We start from the raw sequence: 21,170 nt of genomic DNA on the forward strand, positions 1-21,170 counted from the left end.
CCTGCGTCCTGTCATATTCGGTATGTTTACCATCAGAAGTGGCTCATAGATTGGCTGAGAAGACCTCACCTCTTCCGGCTGTAAATAGGACCAAATCTTTGTCCTTAATCCATCCGCTCTATAGAACCTTCTTTAAAAACCGTCCTGGTCAAAACATCTCTCCCCTCAAAAGCCCAGGTGGCCCCCCATGGCCTTCCACATAAGGTCCCACCGCACTGAGCGGCATTCATGTCCTTCCCCAGCCGGGCCCTGACCTAGCTTCCCAGGCCGCATCCTGTACCCTTCCCCTCGGTCCCTCGGGCTCGGACTCCCTCTGCCGGCCCTGCCTGCCCTTCCTAGCCCCTGCTGAAATCCTACCTGTCAAGGTTCAGCTCAAATGCCACCTGATCCAGGGAGCCCTCCCTGAGATTCAGAGAGAAGGGATTCTCTTGGGTTCAGAATCCCTTGGTGCCATTTGCTCTCGGATGGCCCTTCTCCCACCCAACCTCGTGTAAGAGATTCTCTGTGCACAGTTCCTGCTCCTTGAGCGCGGGGACTGTTGTCCACCTCATTTCCACATCCACCACCAGTGTTTGCTGAACGAGTGGCTCTCTTTTGGTAGAGGAAAACACGGGGGCTCAGAGACCTTAAGTGATTTGCCCCAAGTCACTCAAGCCGGTGAGTAACAGAATCAGATCGGGAACCCAGGCCTCAGAACGCCGGCTGGCATCACCCACTACATCTATCCATACTCAGTGTTCCATCTTGCTTGGAACCAAGGATGGCCAAGGACGGCCAGTTCAAGGATGACACAGCCTTCGGTGTGACTACCTGCCCATGCCCGAGGATTGTGCTAGTACATGGTCTGCAGGGAAAGGAGGCCTTGTGTGTATGTGCCAAACACTTGTAGGTATTTTTTAACTCTTTATTATGCAATTTTCACACATTCACAAAAGCAGAGCAAATAATACGATGACCTCCCTTGTACACATCACCCAGTTATGACAGACGTCACCTGATGTCCAGCTTCCCACATCCCGGATTCTGCGGACTACAACCCTGGGTGTCAGTTAACATTTTTTCCTCCCGAGTCCTGTATTTCTTGTACACTAGTAATTAGATCTAGAAGCTTGGTTGGGCTTGATTTTCTTCCTTCCTTCCTTCCTTCCTTCCTTCCTTCCTTCCTTCCTTCCTTCCTTCCTTTCTTTCTTTCTTTCTTTCTTTCTTTCTTTCTTTCTTTCTTTCTTTCTTTCTTTCCTTCCTTCCTTCTTTCTTTCTTTCTCTCTCTCTTTCTTCCTTCCTTCGTCCTTCCTTTCTCTCTCTCTGTCAGAATACTTACTTTACAGGTGGTATTGTTTCCACCAGGAGCACATGATATTGTGGCCATTTTTAAATATAACATGTTAAAAATAGATCAGTATTATCATACACATCTGAAAAATGTGAAAACGGACTTACCCAATAGACCCTCACTGGAACTGGAAATGGTTTACTCTGGGTGATGCCTTAACAGGAGTTATTGGTAAATCAGATAACAAAGGAAAGAATATAAGGACATTGCTCAGTGATTGGCCTCCTGAAGTAGGAAGATTCCAGAACTGAGTATTGGTCTTACTTCACTATGGCTACCTGCTTGCCCAGGGCAGGATGTCAATATTTGGTAACATCGTTGGACAGCTTTGAGTAATATGTGATGGGTGTGTCAGTAGGAATCAGTATCAGTTTTTCTCAAGGAAACATACACGGCTCCTTTTCTTTCTCTTTCTTTTCTTTTCTTTCTTTTTCTTTCTTTCTTGCATCTTTCTTTCTTTCTTCTTTCTTATCTTTCTAATATTTATTTATTTTAGAGAGAGTGCGTGCATGGGGTGGGGGGCAGGGGCAGAGGGAGAGGAGGAGAATCCTCCAGCAGACTCCCCACTGAGCTCGGAGCCCAACTCCAGCCTTGATTCCAGGACTCTGAGATCATGACCTGAGCTGAAACAAAGAGTTGGACGCTTAACCGACTGAGCCACCCAGGTGCCCCTTACACGGCTCCTTCTCTACAAGAATAATTTGGAAGTGTGGGAAGAGTCTCCTGGCTTCGGTATTAGATAGAAATGATGATTTTAATCTTCAGTTCAGGGAGGAGGTTAGAGCTGAAGATAAAGGAGCGACAGGCTGTATGAAAATGTTGGGACCCTGGCAGTGGATGAGAACACGTTGTATAGTTCAGTGGAAGTTGCAGGAGCCAGAAATGGGATACCAGCTCATGGCACTATCTTGATCATTGACAACCACATGCCTTCTTCATGCCTTCACTTCTACCTGAAAATTGGGAGACCCTGTTCGTCCCCGGCGAAGATCACAATTTTCTAGAACACTGAAGCTTCCTACATCCTTCATCTTATAGCCCTTATTATTATTATTTTTTCTCTACGTTGGCCCTACTTCTCCAGTGAAAGAATTATTTTGCAGTCTGTGCTACGCATCACAAAAAACAGGGGCTTTGCAATCCCCTCTAGTTTAAACGAGGCAGGAGTCCTGCATTTGAAGAAAGTTGCTGGAGAACTTCATTGCAAGATGCCGAAGTACCTAAAAAAGTCAGAGAACAGAAAGTCTTGCTGAAAAGGCTTCCCGAGTTTCACTCAAGCGGAGCGGCCCTCAATGTCTTAGGATGGGCCAGGCAATAAAGATAAGCACTAAGCCTCCTCTTCTTGGAAGGGCTTATCATCAAGTCTTGGGTTTGGGGAAAGCCACCTCCCAGGAAGACGCTATCGATGGCGTCTTCACCACAGGTTTTACTGGGGCCACGTCCCTGGGGCTGTGATGTCAGGTCCCTGTTCCCGTGGGGAGGTGCTGTGTTTGGTCACTGAAAAGAGCATGTCCGGGTGGGGGCAGGAAGCCTTTATCCAGGAGTCAGGGCGCCAGCCAGGGCCCCTCCCCAGGTCCTCTGCACTTGAGATAGCTCAGGGAAACTTTCTCATTATCACTGTGACCTCCAGGGCCCCTCGCTGCTAGTTAATCATTACCAGGGCGGGGTTGTATTCCTCCGGCTTTCTGACCTGTTTTTGCGGCTGGCTGGATTTATTACTGGCCAAGGGGCCTTGGCTGGTGTTTGGACTGCATGCTGATAGGCAGCCAATTGGCCCCAGTTCAGCCCTTGCTGGATACAGGAGTTAGGCCCCTCTTGGGAAACTGCAGTGTCTGGATCGTTAGCACCCGCTTCCCGGGCTGCTGGGAGGCCCTGACATTAAGCACCCATGTCTCCTCTTGGAGAAAGCCCTGAAATGAAATTGGAGGCATCAGAAGTCGAGGCCTAAAGAAAGGTTCTCCTCGGGGGCTCTTTCTTCAGGTCCAAACACCCAGGGCCTGGCCGGGCATCGTGCTGTGAAATCCTTTCTTCTTCATGGTACCCCCTTCTCTCTCTTCTCACTCTGTCCACATAGGAGCTGAGACAAGCCAGGGGCGTTCCAGGCATATGTTACAAAAGCAAGTTGACTTTCCCCAAAAGCACCTCCTAGCTTTCTTCATAATCATAAGAGTAATTAGAGTAATCATAATTAGTAATTAAATAAAGCTGGGGAGAGTTTCAGAGTCATCTGCCCAAACGACCCAGGTTTTCCAGGTAGACCACTGTGAACAAAATGTGCGGAGTGCATTTGCCTCTGCTGCCTTCTGTCCCATGTATGCATCCCATAGCCAGAGGGACACCACCAATGCCCCCCCCCCCCCCCCCCCCCTATTTCTGCTTTCCCGCCTCCTCCCCTGATAGGCCACTTCCTAGATCCTGCCCTCCCAGCCGGGCTCCTTCTCCAGACTGTCGGTATTCTCAGTCTAAAATGTCCTTCCCCTCCTTCAAAGTTGCATTGAGTGGTGTCCTCACCTCCACCCCTCACGCATCCCCCCACAGTGCTGGGGGCTGCACGAGCCCACGTGTTCTTTCATCTGAGGTGACTGGGTTATCCTTGAGGTTCGTCCCCCCAGACTGGGGCTGGGTCTCGCCTCCTTTTCTATAGCTTCAGGTAGCGCAGGGCTCTTTCCCCAATACAGGGACATCACAGTGGGTCACACTGAGCTCAAAGCATGCCTCAGTACCACATCTGTGGCGCTGAGAAATCAGGTCAGGATGAGGGTTAGTACTCGTGCGTGGCAAGAGGATGGTAGCGATTCAAAGTGACTTCCTCCCCCTCCTGGATGCATTTCATGAGCTGCTCCCTCACCTCGTGCAGGCCACCTAGTGTGGGGATTGGCAGCTCCTCTTGACCACATGCCCATCACGCTGGGGCTTGCTGCACGAGGGCAGGAGAGGGGCTGGGGCCGGGTTGGGCAAGAGTGTCCTGGGCCTATTCTCCTGCCCCCTCCACCTATCCCACACTTCACCCACTGCTGCCATTCTTCTTGGGCCCCCCTCTGTCGAGCTGGTAAAAAGTGGGGTGAAAAGGAGCCATTGGAGAGGCTGGGGAGCACCTGCCCGGGAGGCTCCGGGACATCCGAGGATGCTGGGGCACTGCCTCCCAGGCAGCCTTGTCAACTTGGGGCAGTGGGCGCCCTGCTGGCAGCTGTGAGCAGAGAGGAGAAAGGGTGGCCGGGGCTGAGCGCAGGACTCGGGGTCCTAGCCCCCTGCAGTGCTGGAGCACCTCGTGGACCAGGCAATCCCAGCGCTTGGCCCGGCGCTGCGAACCCAGCAGATGGGGATGGGAGAGACAGAAGTGTCTTCCTCCAGGTAGAGAGTATGGAAGGCTTAAGCACAGGCGAGACCAGAAGACCCCTTCCTCCACCCCTGAGTTCACTCTCTAGCTCCCACAGAGCAGAGCATACTGCTGAGCGGTGGTTACTTGGAACCAGGGCGAGGGCTCTTCTTCTAGAGCTGCCTAGTGGTCCCTCCCTTTCTGAGCTCTGTGACACAAAGAGAATTTGTCACTACAGATGAAGCCTGTTTCCTCCCTTTTATTACATAGTTGATAGTTTCCCTCTGTGATTTCTTTTATTACCTGCAATTTGTATTAATCCTGTGGTTGCTGGTGATAACAATCTCGTAAAATAACTGGGTGAGCTCTTGCTGAGAGGTCCCCTTTGATGAGTTGGTATAACGCCTCTCTCCGCCCCGGAGTAAGGGGGTCCAAGTGCGGGGCCTCGTCCACACATCAGCATCCCCTCTGTATCCAGAGACAGGCGTGCCTCATGCTTCACAGCAGTGTGAGTCCAGAGAAGCCCCCTCTGTGACCCAGAAACTTCGCAGTCCAAGGGCTCTGACGCAGGCACAGTTAATGGGGAAGAAACCGGAGGAGGGGCATCCCCTAGCGATGCTGTGAGGCCTGTGTTCCCATGGAGAATCTGGGCCCGCTCAGCTGCGGGACCGATGGAGCCCATGTGGCTAACCCATCCCTCAGGACAGCCCCAAGAAGGGGAACAGCCCCTCCCTGCAAGATTAGGTGTTCTACGGGGGAAGTCCCAATTTTCTGCAGACCTCACCTTCTGTTGTCACTTTGCTCCTGTGGGTCCAGAATCGTCCTTCCTTCAGCATCCTTCCCTCCCCGCGCTGGCCTCACTACCCCTGCCCGGCAGGGCGTGTGGCCTTCAGACGGGAGAGCAGGGAGCCGCTGCAGAGCCTGGGCGGTGCTCCCCAGCAGCGGGAGCACCGGCTGACTTGGTGGTGGTCTCGGGCTGGCTGCTAACAGAGGGAGCAGCCACTCCAGCCAGGCGCCCAGCCTGGCCTTAGCTTTCGCTGTATTTACGCCCACTGCTCGCTTTAGTGGACTGGTTTGAATTGGACGTGGGGCTCACCCATATGAAACGGAACAGAGTGGCCATCACTGCTGTGCCTACAGGAAGCTGTCACTGGGCGTCCCTCCGCGGACGCCCCACAGCCTGGCCGCTGGTCTTCACGCTGCACAGGAAAGTTGCTGGGTCTGGGGGTGGGGGCGGTGCTGAGTCTGTGATGCGCCCTCACTGTCCCCTCTTTTCTTTCTTCTGCCACCCCTTCCTCTGATCCTCCGCGAACGCCAGATAGTCATAGGGATATTTTTTTTAAAAAGAGGTACCCTTCCCACTGGAGACTTGCTCCTTTTTCATTTACAAAGAATGAGGAGGACCTTTATGGAAATTTGCATGGGGTGTAGGGGTCTTGACCGATCACACTTCCCCTTGGAATCCTCTGATCTCATGTTCACTGGTGATGAATGCCCGGCGTGCGCGCTGGGGAAGAAGAGCCAGCCAGCCAGAGTGTGGTGGGAAATTGCTAGTTGCCTGGGAGGGAGTGGGAGGCTGGAGAGAATGGTGCAGGCTAATGCCCACAGCCTCCGAGGCCCAGGAGGAGAGGGCTGGGGGCGGTGACGTCATTCTCGCAGCCCTTTGCACTCCCTGCTTCATGGGAGTGGGTCCTAGGAAGCAAGTGAGCCAAGGCCAGCCCAGGGACACCTGTGTCTCCCTCCTTCCCCAGCTGCCCAGCACCGAAAACTCCCCTGCCGCTCTGCATCTGGATGCTCCTGCACTCACACTGTTCCTGCCCGCAAGCCACATTGCTGGCCCGCCTGCAGGGGCGCTGTGAGACTCTCAGAGCCGTTGGTCTGCATTTCAGCAGCGTGTTCTCTCATTCCCAGATTCTATACCCACTTTCACTAAAACATTCCCTTTTCATACTCATGGCTTGCCCACTCAGAAAAAGAACCTTAGAGATTTCCCCCGAGTCTAGCTCGTCCCTCATCTCACTCTGTACCCACCAGATGGACACACACATGTCCTGGAAGAGTCTAGATCATGCATTTTACTCGTAATGGCCCAAACCGTCAACAGCCCTCACATCCATTAACAGCAGAATGGGTGGCGAGACTGTGCTGCAGACCCCCGACGGCACACAACACAGCAATGAGGATACGTGAATGACAACTATATGCGACCACACAGATGAACCGCACACACCTTGTGTTGAACAAGAAAGGGCAGACACACAAAAGAACGTACAGTATGATTCTCTTTACATAAAAGTCAACAGCAGGCAAAGCTTGTCTGTGGTGTTTGGAGTCAGGATGGTGATTCCCTTGGGACGGGATGACCGGAAGAGGCATGGGGAGCTTCTAGGAGGCTGGCCACGCTCCATTCTGTAGTCTGGGTACAGGGTCCATAGGCGGCTTCCCTTGGTGGGAATTAATCTCGCTGCACACTTGCAGTGTGGGCGCTTTCTGTATGTATGTGCCATTTCAAGGAAAGAGTTTCCTGGAAACCACCTCCCTTCCCCCAACACCAAGTTCAATCTGGATTTGATGCCATTTAGGAACTTGTTATTTCAACAAATTACATGTCATTTAAATGACCTATTGCTTCAGCTGTGCCCAGGGACTGCTCTGTGATAAACACACATACCTGCTCATTATGTTTAATACCTTCTTGCTTTCTCATCCTATTCAAAAGCACTCGCAGCACCCACTGGCATGATTAACAAGAAAGGCATTAATTTTCTCTTCTTCCTTGACTGTTTGGAGTGAAGGGGCAGGCGATAGCAAGGGGCTCATCCTGACGGCATGTCGGGCTCCTTCATGCCAAGGTGCCCTCCAAGCCAGCCCTTGCCTGACTGTCACTCGGAGGTGAGGATCCTGAGGCCTCGGAGGGTCGTGGCCCCGTCCAAGGCTCTCAGAAAGGCTCTCAGTGACCCCATGGCACTGCTTGTCAAACCACATTTGTAAAGGGAGACAGTTTTCCAAGATATGATGACTACGCACATGGTTTTCAGGGAGCTGGCTTTGACCCTGAGGGCACAACCTCCAAGGAAGACCAGAAAAAAAGGGAATGAGGAAGAGGAGAAAAAGGATGGACCTTTGATTGGAGGAAAGATAGGCAGGAACTAACCAAAGAAGCCAAGAGCATCCTGCTCTTCTAGCCTCACACCGCCCTTGGGCTCTCTGCTGCCCCCTGCTGGTCGCACTCTACTCGGCTGGTGGATGCTCCAGGAGGCCCGAAGCGCCTGATCTCCCTGGGTGGCATCCAAGAGCCCTCTCTCCTGTCCTGCAGCTGTCACTGCCTGCACCCCAACCTGAGCACGCCTTACTTGGCTTCCAGACATCGGTCTGGCTTTCCTTTCTTTGGCTCCTTGCTCTTTGTGTACTTCCTCTAAGAAAACAGACTCTAAACGGTTGGTTTCCAGCCGTGTGTCCAGTTTGCACTGGTAACTGGTGTCTCACCTTTCCCCCAGGGAGTGTGTTTGGGGCTGTGGGTGGAGGTGCTGACAAGGTGGTGGTGTTCAGCTCTCAGCAGTTGTCCCTTAATCTTCAAGGTGCCCTTTCTTTTCTGCAGCACGAAGCCACCACGCCTGATCCTGATGCCCTGTCCTGCAGAGTTCAGAGGTCAGGCACTGAGCCACACCCGCGTCTGGTGACCGCTCCCACCCATAGCCGGAGACCCAAGGCCCGGGGGGGGGGGGGGGGGGCAAAGGGGTGTGGGGGTTGAACTGGGGGCTCTCCAAGTCCTCACTTTTGGCCCCATGTGGAGGAGTGGGAAGGGAAGCTGTAGGGTGAAACCTCTGCACCTTTGCCTCAAGAGTGGCGCTCACTGGTTAGGCATTAACAGGGGACCGGGCCGCGTGGCAGGCCCAGGGCTGCAATCGAAAAGTGTATGGGCGTGTTTATAGCGGGCAGCCTATTACCTCTCCTGCCAAAAATGCGCCCTCCCCCCCTTTCATGTCAGGCTTGTCACAAAGCTGAAATGACAGGTGGGCAAACAAGCAGGGTGACCAGCTAGGAAAATCCCTGAGCCTCAGCAGGTCCACAAAGCTCCCCTCTGCCTGACCTGCGCTGCTTTATCGCCTGGGAACAGTCTCTGCAGATAATGGGGCCCGCCAAGGGTGGGCTGTGGGGATGTGAGTTGCGGGAGGCCCCTGGGGTGGGGGGAGCGGAGGAGGTACAGGGGTGGGAGGCAGTGGGCAGGAGAAACACGTCATCTCCATGGGGACGGGGACCTTTTGAGTTTCTTGCACTAGATGTGGAGAAGCAGGGCCAGAGCAGTGGTCCTTAAGGGCCCCAGTGGGAGCAGGGTGACAAAGGTTTTGGAGCCGCTGGGACATTTCCTGTGAACACTGACCATGGGGCCGGTCAGGACATAGCAAGGGTTCTGAAACGCCCAGGGCTAGTGAGGACTTGGGATACCCCCTAGCCCACTACAGATCTCAGAATTCTGGGTTGTAAGATGAGGGAAGGACACATGAAGCTCTAAAATAAAACCCCTGTAATCCATGGCAAGTTCAGAGACCCCAGAAGAACCCCGTTGGTTCTCAGGCCATAATTATGCACATAAATTAGAGATTTAACCTGCTGTAACAGCACCTCCTCACGATCACCACGGTCCTTGTCTCTGACCTCCCCCTTGTCCAGGCCCTCCTCAGTGCATCCCATTCGGTCACGTCCAAGCAGGGTCAGGCCCGGGAGCCTCAGGGACAAGCTTCACAGCCAAGTTCCCCACCCTGTTACCCGGCCCGACCAGCCATGTTCCAAAACACCAGACATGGCTACACCTCTGTTGTTTCACCCGTAAAATGGAGAAAACTGCCCCCACTTGATGTGTTTTTTGTGATTAAATGGACAATACTGAAAGAAAGAGAGTTGCAATTGTTCAGGGATTTAGGTGGGAGATGTAAGGATGGATAAGAAGCAGCAGAAGAAGCAGGACATGCCAACCTTGAGGGCAAAACCCAACTTCACACCGCATGTTCTGTGGACATAAAGAGTGCCTACAAGCTATTTCTTCTGAGCACTAAGAAGCAAATGGGCTGGTGATAGCCTAGATCAATAATGGTGACGGCCAACATCTGTTGAGCCTTTCTAAATGTCTTACCGCCCCGTCTCATCTCTCCCTCACAGCGATCTGGCCCAAACTGGTTTTATCCTAATTTTATAGATGAGAAAATGGAGGCCCAGGGTTTGATGCGCAAGTTCACAAGGGTAGTAACTGTGAAAGTCAGGCAGGGAGCCTGGGCAGGTGACAGACCGTGTGCTCTTGACCACTATATTTCCCTGTTTCTTGACTTGCAGAAAACGCTGGGGCAGCCCCCTGTCCTAGGGGCACCTGTGCACCTGTTCTGCAGGGTGACCTCTTCTTTGCCTCTCTCCCCAGCACACCCCTGCCTGAGAGGCCAGCCCCCTTCTCCTCCCGGAGATGGTGGTTTCTGGCACTGGCATTCTGGGGCCTGGGGACAGCACCAGACGGGAAAGGACACATCTGATGGGGCTTCATGAATGATCACTGCTTACTTGGGCAGAATGCTCCGTGAAAATCCAGGTCTGGTCCCTTGTTCCAGAAGCATTTGGGGACACTTCAGATATGAACCTGAAGAGCATGGCCTATTAACCAAAAGGGTCTTATGTCTTATAGAATGATTAGTCCATTTCTGCCTACCTTAATGGGTTTTGGCCAAACCACTATTGACCAATGGTGATGACCAGCACTTTGGGACATCTCAGATGCTGCCAGCTATGTCATCCTTGGTCCCCAGGGACAGCTGAGCCCCATCTCTACTTCTTCCACTAGCCTAGGCACCCTCATCCCTAGTGACTGGAATACTGAAGCCCACCCAGAGCCCACATGCCCCTGGAGCCCACCTGCTGGGCATCGTTCCAGGCAGTTGAAATAGGTGCTCATCATGGGGGCGAGAGGGCCTCCAGGTCCCAATCCTTTAGCACTGCTCCCTGGACTACCATTATCATCAGATTCAGGTGCCTGGAGCCGGGCGCTTGACAAGGTTAGTCAAGGTGGCCTCTACCGTCCTGACCACAGAAAAACTGAATAAAAAACACATAGAAGACACATAGAACACTCATACCACTCGAGGACCCACGTGTAAGGATGTGTAAAAATTTACTTTATGTCAGGCTACAGGGCAAGTGTAGAGAATGAAGACAGAGATGAGTTGAGCTTCCCAACAGATGGCTCCTGAGGAGGCGGACATGGGGGAAGTCTCTCCCAGCATGGGGATCTGTGCTTCTATGTGGGGAGTCGCTCAGCCTGGAGGGGTTTGTTCAGCAGGACTTCCTGACGGTCCTCCTCCTCCTTACTCTTTATTTGGTCATGGTCCATGGGGGAGAAAAAATGAAAGGCCTGGACATTTTTATCCCAACCAACTCAATTATCCTTTGGCTGTCACCTATATCATCTTGAATGCAAGGCACTGCAGAGACAAGGGTGTTCCCGTGGTATGTGAGTTTGCTCCTGTTTCTCTCTCTCTCTCTCTGCTCAAGTGTGCTGTTTACCTCTCCTGGAAAGTCGGTCCTGTGGCTCAGTCTTTCTTTCATTCACCTATTCATCATTCAACAAATACAGTGCATTTCCTCTTCCCGTCCCATGCAAACCAACAACATTCCCTGCCCCGAGGAGTTTCCAGCCACACTTCATGTATTTCCCTCTCTTCCTCATGGCTCTCTTTCTTTCTTGATTCTTTGAAGACCTCTGGTTTAAGCAACTCAACTCATCTGATACTTGCCCAAGAAAGTCAACTAAGAAATTTCATGAAGCGTGGGGGCATAGTTCAGACTCTCTCTACATCTGCTAAACTCGGAGTGCTCAATTAATATCCCCAGAAAATAAAACAGAAATTAAAGTAAATATCCCCAAATTATATTTTATGATGTACTCCTAAAATTCTACTCCTTTTTCTCTTTTCTAAACTCAATTATAGAATATTAGTTTACTTCATGGCAACACATGACTCTTTATTTCTCCATGACGGAACTTTTATTGTCATCCTGGCCTACCCAGCCCTTTGCCTTGCCCGGCCCCCCTGTGCCCACCCATATCAGTGCAGAGAATTTGGGGCAGGGGAGGGGAGGTGGTTTCTGAATATGGGTAAGACTCCAAACAGATTCTGCTAATCTCCAGGGTTTGGTGAAACTCTTTGCTCAGAAACTTTATAGCCAGTGGGAATTGATGGTTTGTGTTTGCTCTTCAAATAAAGGGACATTGGAGGTAGAGAGGGCATTTTCAGTGGAGCTGCTGACTTTTGAAATCTTGAGCCCTCTTCCTTATCAGGCCTGTTTATTACAGGTTTCATAAATGTTTTATGAGGGAATGGTGAGGCCCTGCTGACTAGGGGTGGTGGCAGCTGTCTCCAACTTTCCACATTGTTGACAAGATCAAAGGACAGATTTACCACCTCATAAGATTGGGTGGATAAGATAGGGCGGAATCCCGGATTGACTTCTTGCTTCCATGCACACGGGCAAACAAAATGGGCTTGATCTGGTACCGTGTTCTTTCCTTGCCTAGACTCCTTCATATCATTTGTAGAACCATCTGGACCTCCCAAGCAATTCCTGCCTCAGGAAGCCAACTACTCTTTCTCCTTAACAATTTTAGAAATTAAAAAAAAAAAATGTATACGTTAAAGATTTAAATGATCCGAGCACTTCAATCTTCACTCTATTCATACGAGTGGCGGTCATTTAAAAATATGTACAATGGAAAAGAGGAAAAGCTGGGTGCATGAAAATAATTTATGGTCAAATAAATCATCTCTAGAACATTTATATTTTCAGGTAGAGAAATTGTATTGACTTTATTTCCAGTGATTGTTGACATTTTACCATAATTGCCTTGACAATCTTTGAGAATGTTTTTTAATCTCTGTCATTATTATTGGAGACCTCCCTTATCACTAGAAAATTCTTTTTTTTTTTTTTGAGACAGAGGGAAGAGTCTTTCCCGAGTCAAAAGAAGTTTCTCTGATTTTCCAGAAATACCCACGCCACTCACCTTCTCTGTAACTCAGAGATGGATGGGCCCTGAGGCCCTGCCTGTGGCCAGACCATCTCTAGGAAGGTTAGGTGTGTTCTGGTGGTGGTAGGCCCACAGCCAGGTAATTCATTCCAGCTGCTAGAGTCTGGCCCCAGCAACGTATTAAGGGGCTACTTTGTAATCCACATTGTTCTGGAAATGTTGTACAGCAGATCCTGAGAAAACTTGTGACGATAGCTCTGCTTACCTGAATTTTGTGTTTCCTTCACTCTAAGCTCCTTTCTCCCCATCCTGAGGGTCTCCCCTTTCCCTGAGTTCCCTGATTTCTCTCTGCTGGGCTGTCCGCTCTCCCCACATGCCCACCACCCACTCGCTCCTCCCCCATAGCTCTGCCTTCCTTCCAGGGCAGGCTTTCCTTGTTTATCTACTCTTTCAAGTGCATTTGCCGTGTGTCCTGAGGCCACCCTAATCCCCATGAAGGTGAGGCTGCCAGACAGCTCTCATTTATTATAGCTACTCGCCTTCCTCAAATTTGTAAATTTGCAGAGTATTGAACGATAACGGTGGTATGTCCCACCATTAGTTGGGGATCCCTCCATGTGCCCCTCAACCATGCACGTTAGTTAATTCAGACCATTGCTCTATGAAATGCCATTGTCAAGCCACCTCTGGCTTCAGGGTTTCGCACCTGGGTCCAGGCCCAGGGCACATGCAGTGATGGTGCAGACTGAGAAACACACCCCTTCCCCAGCTCTGGGCATGGGCTAGGGTTACATTCCATCTTCTAACTTGCATTTAGAGGGACAAAAGCATACTCAAGTTTTGGAAATGCTTTTCAGGGGTAATGTGGGATTGCCACAGGGCCTGAACGACTAGCCCTGGATTGGATCAGGCCTGGAAAGAGAGGGAAAAAGGATTTGGGGAAAAGATAAAACAGGGAAGGTGATTTTTAGAATCGTGTCTGGAAGGACAGAAGCAGTGTTCATGCCTGGGAGGTAGATTTAATTCACTGTCACGGGGCAGCCTCTTCTCTCATCCCACATTTAAATAATCCAAAAAAATATGAGGCCCAGCCCCTCTGCTCCTTCAGAGATAACATTGGATGCAGCCCATCTCCTTAGGAGCAGGGGGATTTCTTTAAAATGCAGATTCCTGGTCAGCAGCAAGTGAAGGTGGCTTTGGAATCTACATTTGGGCACCGACCCCCAGATTGTTCTGATGCACGATGCGGCTCACACCTTGCAAAGGCTGATCTGGTGCAATGAACAGGCCCTGCACTGGGAGGTGGGAGGTGGGAGAGGCATCTTCTAGTCTCCCATCTGCCTCCCATCTGCAATGTGACCTTGGACAAGTCACATTGCCTTGATGCGTTAAGGCCCTCGGGTCCTCACTGCGCCCACCTCACATCCCCAACACCGGCTTCAGGATCTGAGGAGGCTGGGCTAGTATCTTAGTTATGCTGTTTGGTTCAGATCTGGTGAACCCCAGAGCTTTGAGAGGTATCGTATCTCTGCTTTGATTGTGAAGGCCGTATTGGCAAAGGAATGGCTCTAACCTCTCCCCGATGGCTTCATATGCCAGCCTGACCCCGGGTTCTTGCAACCCACGAGGCCAGTTTGCCACCCTGACTCCATTTCTGTTTTCCCAGCTGCGCGCCCCGCCCCCACAGCTCCAGGAGCAGCCCTGTGAGGTTAAGGGCGCCGGCGGGAGAGTGGGCCGCCTCTGTCCTTTACCAGCTACCAGACCTTGAGCAAGTCCCTCAGCCTCTCCTAGCCTCAGCACCAGGGGGACAATAACAGAACCGCCCTCACAGGGTTTAGAGGAGTTAATATATACAAGATGCTGAGCCCAGTGCCTGGCACACGGCAAGGACCTGGTAGGCAGACTTGTTAGTGTTGTTCTTGTTACAGCACTCTACAGTTTACAGAGCTTCCACGTGGACTGCACGTTCACGAGATTTCCATAAAGACTCTTGGAGGGGTCCATTCCACTGTGCAAATCAACACAACCGTGACTCAGAGAAGTTGTGAGAGTCGCAGTGCTAATTTCTTGGGACTCCAAGCCTGGGCTCTCTCTGATTCACAAGGATAATGTCTGATCTGTGTCGAGAGAGTCCCCTGTTGTGAAAGTATTAGGCTTCACGGTTGTGAACGTGTCTCGTGCCCACGGCAGTACTGAGCTGTGGAGTAGGAGTCGCGGTGACAGTGGGAGCCAGTACGTGGGGGGTGTCCTCTGCAGGCGGGCTGGGGGGTTGCCTGGTCCTTTCCTCCCCTCTCCCTCTGTCCCTGCCTCCCCTGATCATGACGCAGGCAGAGAAGCAGAACAGGAAGCAGGTGGCCTTGGGTAAGGGTGGGGAGAGATGCCGATCTGGAGTACAAACTCCAAGCCAGACTTGCTACACTGGGGAAACTCAGTGTGTACAGCCTAGAGCCAGCACTTCTGGGGCCGAGCTCCGGCCTCGGCCATGCCAACCAGCGTTGTGCATGGGGCGCAGGGCTGAGATCTTTGAGAAGAGGGGTGCCTTCATCTAGAGAGACAAAAGCACCATGTGGGCTCAAGGCATCCTGCCTGGAGTTTGAGGCAGCGTCGGTTGAACCAGTCCCTGGAATTGTCAGAGTGACAAAGGGCCCTGGGGCTGAGAGTGGGCACAGGCCATCTCCCTTTCTCTCCAGAGCCAGCAAACTTCTGTGATGCGGAGACTGTCCTCTGGCCCTCTGGCCCATAGGTCCTATTTGTAAACAGTGCCATGCTGCCTTGGAATGCCTGGTGGTCTTAATTCCAAGCAAGTCAGGTCAGAAAGTGCCAAACGTTTTGACGCTGTGTTCTACGTAGGGACAACCCAAGATGACCACCACTCGAAGGGCATCAGGAAAGACTGATGGGCCTCACAGCACAAGGGAGTGGATGAGAAAGAAACCGAGACACTTCTGTGAGCACAATGGTTCTTTGTCGGGGGGTTGGGCTTAGAAGCACAATATTGGCCCTAGTTCCCCTCACCGTGGCCACACAGTTGGCCAGAGACGTTCCAGGAGGCAGTTTCTAGGGGCCAAGGGTACAGGCTGCTCCGTCCATCTCTTGCCCGAAAGGTGTAGAGCAGCCTACATCTGCAAAGGCAGGAACTGTCCGCTTGCAGGAAGCTCGTGAGCTGAGCAGTACAGAGCATGGGCAGTTGGGTTCCGTTTCGTGGAGTGGCCGCCGGAGACTTCCCAGACCTGTGTCGCTCGGCCCCATGCAGACCGGCCCCAGGAGCAGGCAGTGGTTGCCAATCGGCAGCGCGTGCCCTACCTCGGCCCTGTGGCCCCGGCTTTATATGGACAAGTCCGTGGAAGAGGCTGGGCCTGGGCTTGGGGCTGCGGTGGGGCTGCTGAACGAGGCAAAGGAGGCAACTTTTATTATCTGGGGAGTTGTTTCCGAAACATTATCAACTCAGATTATTGGCCACAAATTTTCACCTGAAATCAGAGAGTAATAGGCTTTTACAGTGCAGTAAAAAGCGTATTAGCTGGTTCTGGGGTGTCTCACCTCCTGTTTACTCCGCTGTTTTATCAATATTGCCATAACCTGACACTTCTGGGTAGAGGACAATCGTAAAGTGTCCATAGATCCCGTAAACCACCCTAAATAGAGATTAGTATTACTACTAAGTTTAAACCCTAGTAAAAGATAATTAAATTGATGGAAGTGGCTGTAAATCTCCCTTTTATCAAGTGCTCACTCTCGTGCAGGCGGTCTCGAGCCTTATTATTTTACAGCATCATTAATGCCCTGGCAAGATCAGTGCCTCAAGTGGATGCTGCTGTCCGCTGGCTGCGGAGACAACAAGATGTATCAAATACATCCCCTGAATCTCTGCAGGCTCTCCGCTCCCTTCCCTTCTGGACTGCAGTGCTCGGCTGTGACTTGTCTCTGTGCCGGGACCAGTGCAAGGAAACAGGGCCGACCCTCCAGACCACTGTCCTGTCTGGGCCTCCGGCCCTTTAGGGAGGAGCCCTGGGTGTTTTTAAAGGCGGCCTTTTCCGGTGCTCTTGAATGCAACCCTTACCGAGAAGCTCCTATGGGGCCCATGCTTTCTACAGAGACTGTCTTATGGGACCAAATAATGCTGCTCTGGGGGGGAGATAAAACTACAAAACCATGACTCAGTGGAGGCAGCTGAAACATAAACACATTTTTTAAGAAAGAGATTTATTTATTCCAGGGGGGGTGGAGGGGCAGAGGGAGAGGATCCCCAAGCAGACTCCCCGCTGACCCACAAGACCACGACCTGACCCGAAACCAAGAGTCGGACGCTCAACTGACTGCGCACCCAGGCACCCCGCAAACATAATTTTAATGGATGCCTCACCGAAAAGGGAGATCCCTGGATGTAGCCTGTATTTAAGAGGCTCAGTCCTAGAAGGAGTTTCCCATCACAGAATGATTCAGTAGAAGTCTTTGGATAAGGGTGAGGGTGGCCTAAGGGCTGAGCACAGTGGGTTGCGGCTGCCACGCTAAGCGATTATTAGTGGGGTGCTCCCATCCCCCGCCCCACCCTTTCTACATGTCCACCAGCTAATCCAAGCTTCATTCAATGGCAAAACCTCAGTCAACGGCAAAGCCCACGTGTCCATCAGCTAATCCAAGCCTCAGGCAAGGCCTGGGCCAAGCCTGTGGGCCTGGGATATGTCAGGGGCAGAGCTCCCAAGCAGAGAGTTCAGGAGTCTGCCAAAAGCTGGCTTGTCCTCCATCTGGTCCCTTCTCTCCAAGGCCACTGGAATGAAGGGACATCTGCTTCTTGCCACCAATCCACTTCCCTTCCAAAGCAGTGTTGGCAACCAGATGCATGACCCTCGGCAGATGGAGTAGCTAGCAGCAGGGGTGGGCTTTGTGTCTCTGGCCTTACCCTGGTCTGGACGGACCACTGTCCTGTCTTATGGGACCAGGTAGTGACTTCTTTAGGCACTAGTCCTTCTGGACCTCTCAGAGGCTCCATCTGCCTGAAGAAGGGACTTCCTTAGGCGTTTCCAATGCATTTTTGAATCCCAGTTAACCAACACCCCATTATGTATGGAACAGAGATCCTGGGGGCCAAGACTCTTCTGCATATCTGCCCCTGACCTTGGCAGTGACCCTGAATTGAGCCTGTGGGGAACTAAGGGCTCAGGGCTGTGTGACTGCCTTGCCTGACAAGGCCAAGTTCTTGGGCCCCTGGGTGAGCCTCGATCTTTGGCTGGCCTTGACTGCAGAAACGGGAACATGAACAAGGAAATAGTCCCACAGAAGAGTCATCTGGGAGAGACTGGATTTGCCCACAGCAGATAAACACTTTTTTTTTTCTTTTTATTGCCTAAAGCTAAGTGATATGTACCTTGGTTGGAATTAGCAGGCTGAAAGTTCAAGAGATAAGCAGCTTCTCTTGGCGTGAGTGATCAGCAGGTCCGGCAGTGGGGTCTTGTTTTGGGAGGCCTCACCTTTTGAACTCGAGGCCTGATTCCCCTTTGCTGTTTCATAATCTCCAGCGGCAGGGAGTGTGAGCAGAGAGGACATGCTGGGCCCCGTCACAGGGCCCCACCTCAGTGTACCATGCTGGTGTGATTTTTGTCCCTGAGTTCATGTTGGGCTGGGCCACTCCACGGGATGGCAGCAAGTACTTAAGAGTCCTGTTCTGTGCCTGACCCCAGGGCTCCTGTTCTGTGCCGGACGCCTGGAAGTCTTCTTTATGCCCAAGGCCTGCCTTCAGGGAGCTCAGAACCCAACGTGGAACTTAATAGCTAGCTCATAAACCCTACCTCTGTTTATGGTGTTTCTGTAGAAAAATGGCCTCAGTTTGGCTGAAGTCACGTTGAGCACTTGCAATTTCTTGGTGCCCTTGTTACAATGTTGTTTCTTGGGGCCACTACCCAGGGCTGCTGTGCAAAGACCCACATCTGTTCAGGTTGGTGAACTGGGCCCTGTAGTGTGAAAGCCAAGAACCATAGTCTCAGAAGTGAAAAACTCACATCATCATTTACTGAGCGGCTGATGCAGGCAAGAGAGCTTTGTGTCTCTTTGTGTTGTGTAAACAAACAGGTGGTTATACTTGACAAAGGCATGTTCAGCTGCTAATGAACGAACTTCCCCTGCTTGGGACATTTGAGTGTTTTGCTATGATAAGCACGGGACCGTGAAAACCCAACGGCAGAAATATCCACACAGCACGAGGTGCATACCGATCCATCCACAGAGGTCCTGGGCCAGCAAGAGGCACTGGGATCACCGGGCTGAGAACCAACCTGACGCCTGAAGAAAAAAGATTCTGGTGCCCTTAACACAAAGAAGTCTGTGCTCAAAAAGTTATAATAAAAATGATTTCTCTGGTTCAGAGTCTGCTCATTTATCGTCTCATTCGATGGGTGTTTATTAAGTGCCTCTGTGCCAAGCACACTCCTGCATCCCCAGGATATAACTGAGCGGGGCCCCCACCCTGGACCTTCCCGAGCTCCCAGGAGGGCGATGAAACACGTGAACATTGCGTGTTGAGTGGGGTGACACACAGACGCCACGGGGACCTAGGCCGGCTTCCACGCTCCCAATCCTGCTGTGTGTGTGTGTGTGCATGTGCGCATGGGTGCACGTATGTGTGTGGCACGGATGCACAGACCCATCAGACTTGCTCCCACATCTGCTCGTGCCCGTGAATTATCCAGGGCGGGATAATTACAACCTTTAAGAATTGAGCATTTGACACACATTATTTTTTTCTCACGCAGGATATTTTCCAATTTAAAGAATATGTGCCACATTTGAAATTCTGTTCCTCAAAAGAGTAGCCTTTGATCCTTTTCGGGATGGAGGGAGAGGAAAAAGAAAGAACAAAGAGAACCCCAACAAAAAGGGAAAACAATGACAGCAACGAGAAACCCCTCAAGTGCTATGATCCAAGCAAAACTCTGGAAGGTCAGGGCTGGGGCTGACTGTAGAATGCTCTCAGTGCTTAAGCTAATAAACCCAACTATCTTGAAGAGTAAACACCATGCTGTTTTGCCAACTATTAGATTTTTACTACTCTCCAATAAAGTGAGCGCATTATTCATTTCAAATAATGTGCCACTTATTGTTTCCTAAAGATTAGCAATTGAAAGAGATGTCAACAATTTTCACTCTTTAAATTAAGTATAATAGGCTTTTATAGCACAGTATAAAGATATCGAAGGGAAAAGCTGCAATTGCAAGCTTGAGTTTCCCTTTATCTATCCATACAGCCCTAATTTGACACTTGGGAGCAGAGGAAGCTTGTGAAGAGCCCGCAGACCCCATAAAGCCGGTGACACTTGGATTAGTCTTACAGCTCACTTTGGGCACAGTAAAGTGATAATTTAATTAACTAATGGGGCCGTAAGCATGAGGGTTTATCTAATGAGTTCTCTTCCCCTTCACCTCCTGGTAATTCCAGTCCTGGGTGTTTACAGATTTGCAGAAGCCTGGGCCGAGACGCGCCCAGAGAGGAGCATCTTGTCCAGGTGCCCCCCGGGGCCCCGTGTGCTGTTTCTGTGGAGTTGGGACGTCATTGCTGCTCCCAGACAAACACACAACAGCTTACCAGGGCACGTTTTGGAGAGTTTCATGGTTTCTCCAAGGTGTCTAACACGCTTTCTGTGCATAAATTAATAATACAGATCCTATGGGCTCCGCGCTCAGTGCAAAGTCTTGAGATTCTCTCCCTCCCCTCTGCCCTTCCCCCTGGCTTGTGCACACTCTCTCTCTAAAATAAATTAAAAAAATAATAATAATATAGATTCCCACTGGTATTGTGTGTCTGTGTAAACACGTGCCTGTGCCCGTGGGAGGGTATGTGTGGGTGTGCATATGTGTGCACGTGTGCGTGAGGGTGGATCGGGAGGAAACTTTGAACTCTGCCTATTAGCCCCACCTCCGACCTGGTTCATGTGGCAGGTGGACACGCAGGAACTGAGAGCCGGGGCAGAGACCACGGGGGCGGGGGGGGGGGGCAGTGTTCCCAGAAGAGCCGTTTCACAGCCCCTGGCACCCCTGGATTATTAGGCATTTCTTTCTTGTCTGTGCCCTTGTTCCACCATCCTGCAGGCAAACATCTGCTGTTCTGTGGCTGAGCCCACCTCCTGGGGAAGGGTTCCTTGGGGCCTCGCTCTACTCCAGAGTGACTGCAATCACAGCCGAGACCCCGCGACTAACTCTCCTTCAGGGCCCCAGGAGGCCAATACAGGCCTGGAGGGGTCAGTTCATGGTTCCAGGACCCAGAGACCAAGAGGGTGAGCTCCGTGGGTGGGCCTGTGTTCACCTGGGGCGCAGGCCAGCTCAACAATCACCCTGGGACAATGGACACTCTCAGTTGAAATATACCATTTGGGCTGCTGAGCCGCCCCCCCACTCCCCAGAAGGGAGCTGCTGGTTTTCATCCAGAGTAGGTCCTGCAGAGTGGTAGACAATGGGGTCATTTCCAGATTTCAGTCCTAAGGGAAGCTTTCACCACCATTTGGTCTCAAAGACACTATCCACATGGGAAT

The sequence above is a fragment of the Callorhinus ursinus genome, unplaced genomic scaffold, assembly GCF_003265705.2.
Source record: "Callorhinus ursinus isolate GAN/ISIS: 27379988/994484 unplaced genomic scaffold, GSC_fseal_2.0 scaffold7, whole genome shotgun sequence".
NCBI lineage: Eukaryota > Metazoa > Chordata > Mammalia > Carnivora > Otariidae > Callorhinus > Callorhinus ursinus.